The sequence below is a fragment of the Festucalex cinctus genome, chromosome 14, assembly GCF_051991245.1.
Source record: "Festucalex cinctus isolate MCC-2025b chromosome 14, RoL_Fcin_1.0, whole genome shotgun sequence".
Classification (NCBI taxonomy): domain Eukaryota; kingdom Metazoa; phylum Chordata; class Actinopteri; order Syngnathiformes; family Syngnathidae; genus Festucalex; species Festucalex cinctus.
Genome location: NC_135424.1, coordinates 8,477,297 through 8,490,321, shown reverse-complemented (window position 1 = coordinate 8,490,321; position 13,025 = coordinate 8,477,297). Strand labels below are relative to the sequence as shown.

Here is a 13,025-nt window from a genome sequence, read left to right as displayed (position 1 = left end):
CACATGATTGCACCGTGTCCAATGAATGACATATTTCCATTCATGGTGGGTGGAGGACGTTGTGGGCGTGTGACCAGAAGTTGGTTCTTGTGCTCTGCGAAAACTGCAGCTACCTCAGTGTGAATGACGCCTGGCTGAGAAACTTTTTGTGCAAGACTTTCTGCAGACAGAAAAATGGTCAAAAGGTGGTTTAGGGGTGTGTTTTTGTTTAATCCCTCAGTGCTAAAGTTTAAAGAAATACTATATGTGGCGTTTGAAAAAGAAAGCAAAATAAATTAAGTTTGGAACCCACAACTTCTGCTGATGTTGGGTAAGTTCACTTTTGAAATTAATTCAAAGCAAATGTGTGTAATATAAGAAAGGTGTGCGTGAGTGTGAGTGAGAAATGACGCAGCCGTCCTCTTCCCTTTTTCTGCGTTCGAAACTTTCAATTCATGACTCTAAAATTTCCGGATGGAACCTGAAGGCAGCACAGCTGATCTGCTTTCCCTGTGCTGGGAGTGACGTCACTGCTCGTGCCGCGTGGAATCTTGTGACATTCCGGATTTTTTTTTTTTCCATTTTTCATTGGCGCCCCCATTATGAAACACACAGTGGGAAGTTAGTGAATGCGTCGCATACATGATACGCGTAATTAAAGGAGAACGGCGGCGTAAACACCAGCAAGTCTCTGTGACATGCTGCATTCAGGCGTTGTCGAAAAATATACAATTCAGTTGAAGAACAGCTACTCGTTTGAGATGTGTTGCAAAACGAATTGTTTTGCTTTTTAAAGCACTTTTCCCCACGTTTTTGACTATTACATATTCGTATTTATCCTACGTAAAATACGCAATTTTGCAATTTTCCTCTTCTGTGGAGCTACACTTGGTATTCAATCTGACTTTGAATTCCCAATTTCCTCTTCGTCTAATAATATGACCTGAGACACTTTTTTTTATAGCTCAATATGCTTATTAAAAAGATGTTTTTAAATGTTACTTTTTTTTTCTTTGCTTGGTTGAACTTTTACCTGAGTATAAGGGACAGTGTGGCATCTGAGGACCTCCGATCAAGATTCACTTCCAAGGCCATCAGGGTAGTTTTTTTTGTTTTTTTTTTGTCTGTCAAAACACCAAAGGAATGCGATGATATCGGCCTCCGAAGGTCTAGCAGGAATTTTATCCACGTTGGATGAACTTTGAAGCTTCCTGTGCTTCAGGAAAGAGAAAGGATGTGTCTAGTATTGTGTCAGGGATTGGGAAAAAAAAAAAAGGCTTCTGTGACAACTTGAACAAACAATCCATGTCGCACTGGATGTTTATTACAGACAGGCAAGCACGTCTGCTTCACAGTTCAGGGGTTAAAATCTCAAAAAAAAGTTTTTCTCCAGCTTCCTCCCACATTCCAAAAACATTTCCGACTGTTTTCGAACTAATCCTCCCCCAGAGGGCTGCAAAGGTGGTGGGACTTTCAAAATGACACGACTTGTCACGTGGGCTGTCCTCGTCCCAACTTGCTCCATTCATGTGGCTAAACAAACACACATTCTAACCCTAACCGGATGTGAGTGAATGTGTGTCATAGATATGTGGACAATAACTGGGTGTGTTTGCATGTTTTATTTAGACAGGCTTTATTCAAACAAGTGTTGTTGACATCATATTGTGTTCGCGCATGCGTGTGCGCGTGCGCGGCAGCAGTTTCCTGGTTGTGCTCAGACTTCCTCTTGATGTCTGCATGAATACTGAGGCGTAGTGTGCATTAGCATGAATTAGCATGTACCAATACTTTAATCAAGACCAATAAATAGAGAACATTTCAAATATCTGCCTCTCAGGTTGAGCTCAGTCTGTTAGTAATAATTTAGTGATGATGCGACTTTTGCTCATTCAAACGACCTGTAATGTACTGTAATGATGGTTACTCTCAAAATTCACGGGTCTGATTAGCATTAGCCATAATTTAGGATTTAGTTTAACAAAACAATTTTATTAAATTTATCAGCGAAAATAGCAATGTCAAATAAGCACATTTGCTTGTTATGTCAAGCAGACTCTTGCAAGTTCTTAATTTTAAACATCTTGCCTTTTATGGCTGTGGCGATGAGTCAATCACGTTTCACAATTTTAATGATACCATCTTGTTGCAAGTGCAACTTTTGGCTCTTAACATGTCATTGCACCTTTACTAGTGTGTCAAACATACATTGAGGGAGCTGCACTGGAGAGGATATTATGCAAAGTGTCAATATTTGCATTTAGGACACATGCATATCATTTTTCAAAGGTGGTTTATTTGCTATAACATGGAATATTTGCACAAACACATATACACATATGTTACATATTTTTAAAATTTCTTTTATATATATATGTTTTTTTTACAAGCCACTACATGATCACACCTGAATCCAAAAGTCCCCATTTACAGGGTGAGCGATTCTGATTATATGAATGTAATAATATTGCATATTGGAGTTAAAATTTGAACATTGTAGCCCATTTATTTTATTCAAATCCTACATTATACAAACCAAGCAAATCAAGAGCGTGACAGTCACATACTGTACTACTTTCAGAGCTGTCCTATAGCGCCACTCCGCGGCAATGTAGGAAAATGACGTCTTTTGAATGCTCTGCCGCCATCTGCTGTACAAATTGAAAACTACATCTTTTTTTTTTTTAAATCATCTTTAAAAAGGTGTAACTTTTCGTGAATTATATATAGATTAAATAAATATATGATTTAATTAATTAAATCAGATGATTTTCGACCCTCTTGTTAAGTTTTTATGATTTTATGACTTTTAAGACAACTTTTTTTTTTTTTTTAAGACAAATAAGTGATATTATTTGTAGTTGTGTAGTTCCTGACCACAAAGTAACATTTTTTGATTATCAGCGGAGGACATAGGAAAATTGTAGTTATATATTTTGTCTCCTATGAGTAGGACGTTCAGTACACAAAATATATTTTCGCCATATAAGGCTTTACGCATGCGCAGTATCGATTTACCGCACTTGACAAGTTGCACTTTTGAAGTCCTGCCCCTCTTGGGAATAAGCGCTATTGATTGGTCGGTGCTGTTGGCTGTGTGTATTGATTGGTTTGGATGTAGAAGGCGAAGACAACGTGAGATTGGTGAGAATCCGGCAGGGTTTGGTTCACACGCACGTACGCACGCACGCACGCACACACGCACGTGTGCGTTACCAACTTAATGGTGCTTTCACTGTCATCAGGTATTTTTCAATATTTGCACTTGTTTCCATATGCAGCACAGTTTTTAATCAATTACTCGTTCAAATCAATTATTTAAATGTATCCCAATTAAAATTCACATACCCCTTTACGAGGTATGACCTTTTATTCATTGTTAATTTTTTTATACTGAAATGAAAATGTATCAAATTAAAGCATAATTGTCATCTGTATCATCAATCACGCTCGCCTTTCAGTGAGGCGTTCAGTGTCTGTGTAATTATGCATGCAAACTACTACTGCTATCTCTCATCAATTCACTCCAGTCCCACAAAAAACAAACAAAAATAACCCCAATATTTTTGTAGTTTATCTTAAATCAGGAAAATCACATTCAATAATATTGTACTTCATAGAAACACAGTAATAACTTGAATAGATTGAAACCATTTTTGTTTCATGATTAATTCATTGCAGCTCCTCGTCATGTGCCCACCTTGACCACCGGGCGGCAGTATAATACAGTCGTGCAGTCAAGTGACGAAGACGTTTCAAAACTACTCTACTATCGTTAGTTGTTCTTCGCAGAGGATAAAGAATATATGCATATAGTTATTGTCTTGTTTGTCTACATGTGTGCCGCAGTGCCGCTACCTAGACTCTATTTGTTAGCGTGTCAATGGTGTCCATTATGTTTTAGCATTAAGCTAGCAGACTTTAAGGCACATACGCGACAGTATGTGATTCATATTTATATGTAACAAATCCATGTGATGACTCACTGAATAGATAAATACTTTTCTCACCTTTGAGCATCATGCTTGCTGGCTATGTGTTACGCACACACACAACCTGTATCCCATTAGTGTACACTTGCACACACAGATACTGTATGACATAAGTCCACACACATGCTGCACAACAGTGATATCTGTGTGTGGTCTAATTAGAAACACAAAGGTCCTGTCTCCATGTCAATTGGAGACTAAAATTGTTTAGACTGTGGAGAAGCTGAGTCAGATCCTTCTGAGCCTGACTCATGACGTTCGTTCACACACTCTGACTGCTCAGAAAATGTCAAGGATCAGACAGGGGGGTTCAGGAGATGGGATGAATATGAAGCGGTGGGTTTCATGAGGACCAAGTAACCTGACGTTCTAGACATTTATTTTTTTGCGTTTGTTTGCAAGCAAAAACTTGATGCAAGTGCTGTAGGGTGGCAGTGAACCCAACTTGACTCATTTCACAATAAACAGCAGTTTAAAAAACAAGCAAAAACATTCTTGGGGGAAGCTGGAATGGATTAATGGCATTCGTATGACTTTTTCTAGGAAAATTTATTTGAGTGTTTTGAGTGACGAGTGCGGCATGGAAAAAAAAAAAAAAACTAAATCACAACAGGCCTGGCCACATGACTCCACTTGTGCAATGTACGTGTCTTATGATTATGCCACGACTCCTCTCACCATTTATTTATTTTTTTTGTGATCATAGCCACCTCTAACAATGGAAATACATACAATACATCATGGAAATCCATATAGTAAAAAAAACAAAAAAAAAACATGGCATGCCGGGTCAGTGTTAGACTGTAAAAAAAAAAAAAAAGTTTACACACCTCTGTTCAACTGCCAGGTTCTTATGACATAAAAAATGAGAACAAGATTAATCGTTGAAATACTACAAAATGTGGAACATTTTATTTAAATTAAAAATAAGCGACAAATGTAAACTTTTTTTTTTTTAACATACAAAATATAATTCTACACATTTTGATTTTTTTTTTTTCCTAAAATTCAACCTAAAACCTTGTTTATTTTAAATAAATAACATTGGGCGACAATTTTTTCTCTAACTTCTGTAGGTAAAGAATAAAATAGTGTACTTTTTCTTGTACAATTCCATTTTTATTATGCATTCAGAAAAACATGAAAAAATGTCTTCTTTTTTTTTTACATTTGATAAAAAAATATATAAATATTTTTAAAAAGGGTGATGTAACATGCAATTTTTTTTTTATGCAGATATAATTTTAAATGTCTTAAAAGTTTTTTAACATTTGCATTTTTTGAAACTGGTGTCTCTCAACATTCAATGATATACATTTTTTAAAGTGTTTTTTTTTTACAGTTTAAAAATAATTTAAAAAAAATGTAAATCTTGTAACATTCAAACTAAGTGTGTTTAATAAAAATTGCGTGATATCTCTGTAACACTGAATTTAGTTTACAATTTAAAATAAATTAAATTAAAAATAATAAAAAATAGTAAGTGTGATAATCTTCTTCTTGTAATATGCTGATTTTGGCAGCGTGTACTATAATATTATTTTTAGAATATGCAGCGGGGCAATAAAAAAATCAGAGTGGGCTGCAAATGGCCCCTGGGCCGCACTTTAGACACCCTTGGACCAGGACTCTGAAATGATTTCCATTTGGTGTTGAGAAGTGCAGCTTCCCAGCATGCTTTGCGTTTCCACTGCATGGCATGTGAACGGAAACCTCCATCTGGCCCCCAGAGATGGACACAAAAAAAAAAAGTCCCCGTCTCCTGGGATCCCTGGGAAAAAGGAAGCCGTTTTGTTTCCTCTCTTATGCATAGGATCACACGCTCGTCTTCTTTTTATTTCTCATGACACATGCGCACACACACAACCTCGCAAGTCATAAGTCGAAAGCGGGGGCGGGCGAGGGGGGCCTGCGCGTCTGAGGAAGTTGGAGATGACTCAGCTCGAACCGCACTGTTCATTCGCTTCATTCTTTCCTCCTCCTCTCATCTTCAGGTTCTCTCCATTCTTTCCCTTCTCTCCTCCGTTGTAGCCATGATCTCATCCCCCTCTTTGCCCTCCAAGTCTCTGGGACACTCATCATGTGTGTGTGTGTGTGTGTGTGTGCGTGTGATGTTGATGCTATGTGTGCGTGGGAAGATGACTCGCCTCCCTTGGAGTGATTAAAACATTCCTTCTCTCTCTTCTTTTTCTTTCGGACTCTCTCAGGCTTAAGAGAGGCACCTCAACTCAAGAAGGAGAGGAAAAAGATGAAGAGGCGCGAATGGTGAGTGAAAATCCCCCGAAAATACGCTTCCGTCTCGGCTTAATTTGGCAGGATTGTTACAATTTGGTGGTGGTTGCGTTATTCCGAAAGGGACGCTCCCAAAATGGTGATGCTGTGTTTTTTGGACGAGGTCATGTGATCGGTGACGTCATCAGGGCGACTGGTTGATGCGATTTGGCGAAAGGACGTCTCCACTTTCTAGAAGTGTACTTAAATTTGTTGGTTGAAACTGTGATAGCTTAATGCTAACTTATAATGTGAAACGTCATATAATGGCTAATGGAAATTAGCATCGATGTTAAGACATACAATCAGAATCATTGTAGGCTATATTGAAGCGTTGTCACGCAGGTGTGACTGTGAATGCTTGTTTGTCTTTAGCATGTCCTGTGATAGACCGGCGACCAGTCCAGGGTTTACCCTGCCTCAGTGTAAAACTGTACTCAGTCGGGATGTAACGATAAGGGCAATATCGTGATATTAAAAGTGCCGCAATATCGTCGTCGTCAAGTTCACAATATTTAAAAGGAACACATCTGTTAAAAAAAAAGTCAGGTTGATTTCCATTTGTGCAGTTGTAGCACCATCCAGTGGCTAGTTTATTAGTCCAATTTAATTTTCATTACGGATGTTTTGGCCTTCTATGTTTAAAATCTATGCTAATTGTCAGATGAAGGGGAACCTAATTTGCTTGTGAGGCGATCAATGTGTGCTTGCATAAGCAAGTAAGTGCCTCAATATTGTTATTGGAGATTGTAGGTGGTTTAAATGCATTACTGTTATGTACAAAAGCACAATATTGTGCTTTTTTTCTTTTAGTATGAGCTCTTTTTTTACAATATTGAGATCTTTTTTAAATATCGCCAACAATATCGTGACAATATCGTATCGTGACGTTTGGATATCGTTACATCCCTAGTACTCCGGTATCTGTGACATTCTTCGATCAATATACCCCCCCCCCCCCCCATTTTGCATTATTATCTAAAACTTTTATAGTCTGCGTCCAGACTGCAAATGAACGGCCTCGCACTAAGATCAGCTGTTTCTAGTTAGCCTGTGGTGTCTAATTTAACTACATCCATCCCCATGATGCGCTTACCCATAAAAATATGATTGCATTTTCACTCATGGAGGCAGCACTTCGTGACCAAAATGTTAAAACACAAACGTAAATATGTTCAGTGAAGTTGTTGAAATGTTTGAAATGTCCCCCTTATCAGTATGCTAATCTGTGCAAGCACTGCAGCTCTGCTTACCTTAATGATTTTTACGTGGTAGTGATGAAATAAATTAATGAAAATAAATCACAGCGTTTAAATTAACCTATTTTAGGGAAAATGTCTTAAATTAAAGATTTATACCAATGCCAATGCTGGATGAGCCGGATAACATGTTACAGGGTTGATACTGAGGGCCAAACACACTTAACCAGATGTATGACTATTACCACTTACAAATATATACAGAAATACATGCTAGCCCACAAATAGTGAACATCCACATATAATTGATGCCCCATGAAATATATACTATATTTTTTGTAAACCCCAACAAATTCTTCAAAAAAAAAGGCTGATAAGCCTCCATGAAGACCAGAGAGCTAAAAACTAACAATAAAATAAAAAATAAAAAAAATTGGGGGAAAATGTAAACAGGTGACTCTATGCCAATTCTTTCTTTCTTTCTTTTTTTTTAAATTTCATTTTCTTTCTTTTTTTTTTTCTTGAAAAATTAATTGAGGGACCACTTTTTTGTGATGAATAGTTAGATAAATAAACTTGACTAAACACTGACTTGACACTCAGTTTGAGCAAAGTCTGCCAGTTGCCCATGACATAAAATTGGGCCAGAATGTTCTTTCCCCTTCATTAAGTCTAGAATGATATTGTGCATCTTTTGACATCTATGACATCAAGTCACTATACTATCAGAGAGAGAGAATTCTAAAAGGGGGGAGTGGGAGGGGGGAGAGGTGGAGGCAAAGAGAGAGAAAAAAGAGAGAGAGTAAAGAGAAAAAGAAAACGACAGTGGGTGGAGGCATGTGGGAGGGTTTAGGACACAGATGACTCAGTGGCCTGTGTTGCCGGTTAGGTTGAGGAGCAAACACACCCGCACCCCCGCACTTGACAAAATACTCGTGACATCACTTGAAAGCCTCTTCCTGTACAGGAGATGGCACCACAATGACAAGTTGACCTCAAATACTACTCAATTTCAAAAAAAAAAAAAAAAAAAAAAAAAAAAAATCTCCTGTTTTTCTGACTAATTTTTTAGGGAGCTTTTTTTTTCTCTGTTTTTCTGAATATTTTTTTTTCTGTTTTACTGAATATTTTTTTCTGTAATTAAAAAAATCAGAAAAAAATATTCAGAAAAAGAGGGGTAAAACTTTATTTAAAAAAAAAAAAACAGAAAAAAATATTCCAAAAAACAGAAAAAAAATATTCCCCAAAACAGAGCACCAACTTCTGTTTTTCACAGTATTTTTAATTTATTTATTTTTTAACCTCTGAACTCCAAATGACTTGTTGCAGACCACTGACCTGTATATATGACTGGATAGCCGATAGCCCATACACGCCAGTGCAAGCCGTTGAAGTCACAGGGCAGCCATCTTGTTACTCCCACCTCACTTGGAGTTAAAAAATGACCCTTTCTTCCTATTCTTTTTCTTCTGAGAAATTGGGGCGCTGCTTGGCAACCCGTCAGGCTTCCTGTTCCATCTGCCTCAGTCGCTTAGTGTTTTTTGAGACGTTTTTTGTTTTTGTTTGTGTCACGGTAAATTTCATTGTTCTGTACTCGTGACGTGCAGTGACAATAAATTTGATTCCATTCCATCATGACTTAGATTAGAATTTTGCGTGGGCATGTGTTTTCTGTTGTACCTTCTCTTTTTACTCATGTACACGCACACACTTATGACTGTCCTGTTGTCGGATGACTAATAAGACATTCATATTTTTTTTTCTTCCATACTCTTTTCATCTCATTTCTCTGCTTCCTGCATGCACTTGGTGCAGCAGTGAGAGAGATTAAAGACGTGAAAATTATTATTATTAACAGTATCTTAAAAAAAAAATTAAAAAAAATACTGGCGAATCTGGCGGCGTGATTTCAGAACGTGGCGAGAAAAAATATGAGCAAACTTTCATAGGGTCGCTGTCATCTTTGTGTGCTACCCATGGGTGAATATCAAGAAAACTAAGTGCAGTGTGAAAAGGCCATTATGCCCTCACATGTGGGCAAGGGGAGACACAGTAACAGATGCACTGTTCAGCCATTAATTGAATGGGACAAAGAGTCAAATGCACAACTGAGAATACTTGCAAGGACCCCGAATTGACACCTCCCTTTCCCTTGTTGGAGATAAAAAAAAAAAAAAAAAAAAAAAGATAAATTTGATTTTCTCAGTTTAAAGACGCTCGTGTTCCTATACTGAGCATTAAAGAGCTCAGTCCATATGGACTATGTTGTGAACCAAAACAGCAGCAAAGACCAAGGCATATAAAATGTCTAAATAGTGCTGGCAATTTTGTCTCATCTTATCATATTAATAATGTTAATGATAAATATTGTTATTCAATAATGTCTTTTTGTCAAAGCTTCTAGAGTGACATGCTACCGGCATCAAATTCTTTGTCAAGATGATTCGGATTGAGGTTGTGATTGTTGCAGAGCTGATTTATGCAAGCAGCAGAAGTGTCATCATCATAATAACAATCATATTCATAACAATAATTAAGTTGTTACAGATTTTTTTTACCCACAGGTTGGGTGCAGCGTGTCTTTGTGGAACAAACTCCATTCCACCGCAGAAGCTGCCAGTAATGTGACGTCATGATACTCCGCGTGTGTTGTTGCTATTGTTGTTGTTGTAGTAGTAGTCGTTCCTTTCTCATCCACGAGATGGCGACTCGTCCCCACATTTTCAACCTTGAACGTTTGCCCGAGTTTTTAGAACAATGTCTGCTTTTCCTCCCCCCGACATATATAGGCTATATTTTAAATATAACTTTTATTATTTTTAGGATGTATTTATACAACTTTTATTTTGTATTATATACTTAATATCTTCAACCACCGTTTGGCCCTAATTTATTTTTATTTGTTTTATCAAAAACATAAACTCACTTTCAATGATCACCAAAATACCAAACAGGAATTAATCACTTTTTGGCACAACATAGAGCACAGTTTTTTTTATTTCTATTTTTTTCCCTATCTAGTATAAATTACCATTAGGTGTCTTTATAAGTAAATGTTAAAGAGCGTTGTGTTGTTCTCTCGTTCTCTCTCTCTCTCTCTCTCTCTCTCTCTCTCTCTCTCTCTCTCTCTCTCTCTCTCTCTCTCTCTCTCTCTCTCTCTCTCTCTCTCTCTCTCTCTCTCTCTCTCTCTCTCTCTCTCTCTCTCTCTCTCTCTCTCTCTCTCTCTCTCTTTACGCAATATATAGGCCAATACCAGCTTTATTCCTCTTCGTGTTTCACGATGATTTCTTTGTTAAAAACTCTGTTATATGAGCACAATATGTTTTTAATTTTAACAAACGTTTATGACCTTGATTTCTCTATTTAGTGTAAATATTAACACAACGCTTTTTTTTTTTTTTTTTTTTTTTTTTCGTTGTTGTAAAAGTCATTTAACTTGTTTTCCCCCTCTGGAATGAGTCAAACGTGAGACCGTTTAAAAAACAACAACAACAATAAGACGATTTTAAACTTTATTAAAAGAGTGCAGGTAAAGGAAATCAAGTGTGGTTATTTTCAACGACTTCAACGAACAAAATGGAGACTGCTTGCCGTTAAAAGGGGAAATATAACAACAAAGAGACTCCGCGTGGAAAATAAATGTCTAAAATATATACTGCCGCGCGATATTTACTTTGGGCATTATGAATTACAGTAAATATTTATGAGGTTTGAAATGCGCCATTTGTGCAGGCGCATTTGAAATAATGCGCATCAGGGAAGCTTCAAAATACACGTATTATATGTACGTGGATGCGCACATACCGCGCAGCTGTCACAAATATCGAAAAAAAAAATAATTAAATGACAGAAACGACCGAAAAATAACGTTAGTATAAATGTTAGAAATTACAAAAATGAGGCTAGAATTTTCCATTTAATCGTTTACAAAGAGCATTTAAACGCATGTTTTTGCGTCGTTATTAAACTATTCTATCTAACTAGGCCTATATCACGGTAGAAAAATGTTTCAGAATTACGGACAAAGAACTTAATGTATTTCAAACTGGAATTTAAAAATCATCTCTGAGGCAGAGCTTTTTCTTCTTCTTCTTTTTTTTCTTCCAACTAGTAACTTTTTTTTAATAGTGATGAAAATGTCACACATTTACAAGCGTCTATGTGTGATAAGATGGAAAAAGTTTGACACTTTGTTTTTCTCTTTCTCACCCACAAACAACTTGACGTGGTGACATTAAAAAAAAAAAGCAATTTAAAATAATTGTATAATTAAAGGCCTCCAGTTTGTACATGTGCATCATGCATGTATTCTCAAATCCAAATCTACAAAGTTGCTCATGTTGTGGGGGCTTGAAGAAAGAAAATGTATTAATAATACATGCATGCTTGTGTACACACAAAATCAGATGGGAGCTGTGAAAGCCTCCTCATATCAAATTATGAATATGATATGAGCTTTTGAAGTGTGAGTTTTAATATCCACCTTTCGGTTTAAGTCAGCGGCATGCAGATAACACAAACGCAATCATGATCATCATATTCCTCTCTCTGTGTTGCTACAAGCATGATTATGTATTTTCCTCAGTAAATGTATTTATAAATGCATGTATTTTACTCAGTGTTATGAAAATATTACAATTTTCACTTTCAGTGCTTTACTCAGCTAAATTGTTGTTTTTAGTGACCGTGGTCATCCTGGGCGCTTTCACACATTTGGGAAAGTTTATTCTGACTCATGAGTTACACTTTAGACATTTGTGTCACTAAAAGTGTCATTGGAGGGGCCAAAAACGTCCAAAGGGAAAATGGAAGACCATCCGCTCTAAACAAAAAGGACACAAAGCATAGAGTGTTACCATATTTGAAACTACTGACACGCTTTTATTTTTTAAAAGGCCCCATAGAGCTGCCATCATGTTTCATTGCAATTAAATTGCATTAAATTGCATTAAAGCAAATACAAGCCGTATGATTACGGTGGAGGCAGCGTAACATGCCGAGATTAGCTTGGAGACGTCAAACATATTTAAAGTTTTATTTCGTAACGTAACTTACAAAAATGGGGATCATCATCAATTTTCATTTTGTGTTGTAGTGAAGAAATAAGCTCAAAATATTGTCTGGGATGTTACAGCGGTGTGAACAAAAATGACTTGTCATAGAGTGATTTCTAATTAAACTTCGCCATCATAAATAGATTTTTTTTTTTTTATGTATTTGCAAACTCGCTTGTATCGCTTGATCCATTTTATTTACATAAGAAATTATGAGAGCAATCATGACACCAAAGAAATATTGAAAGTGTACATTATGTGAGGCGTCTTGACGTTAAAAAGACATTTCCTTTCAATAATGATTACAAGAATTTACACTATATTTATATATTGATATATATTACACATTTTCGATGACATGCGTGACATGAGCTGAGATTTGAATCCAGAACATCAGAACTGTGAAGCACATGTGCAAACCACTCTACTCATGTGCTGCTGTTAAAATGGCCTAAAATGTCACTCAAACATTACTTATTTTTTTTATATTGATGACATGCATTTGCTGCCATGACACAAATTAGGGGATA

At 36.7% G+C, this 13,025-nt stretch overlaps 1 long non-coding RNA gene across 4 annotated transcripts in view; it reads left to right on the top strand.

Annotated features, from left to right (window-relative positions):
* Window positions 1-108: 108 nt before the first annotated feature.
* The window catches only part of LOC144001688 (uncharacterized), a 51,522-nt gene continuing 38,605 nt past the window's right edge, over window positions 109-13,025 (top strand). For 3 of the 4 annotated variants that reach the window (XR_013278546.1, XR_013278548.1, XR_013278549.1), the window contains exons 1-2: window positions 109-310; window positions 6,179-6,236. This is a non-coding gene — a long non-coding RNA (uncharacterized LOC144001688). Of the gene's footprint in view, window positions 311-919; window positions 1,079-6,178; window positions 6,237-13,025 lie in introns of those variants that run through there. The other variant, XR_013278547.1, reaches the window with a different exon arrangement.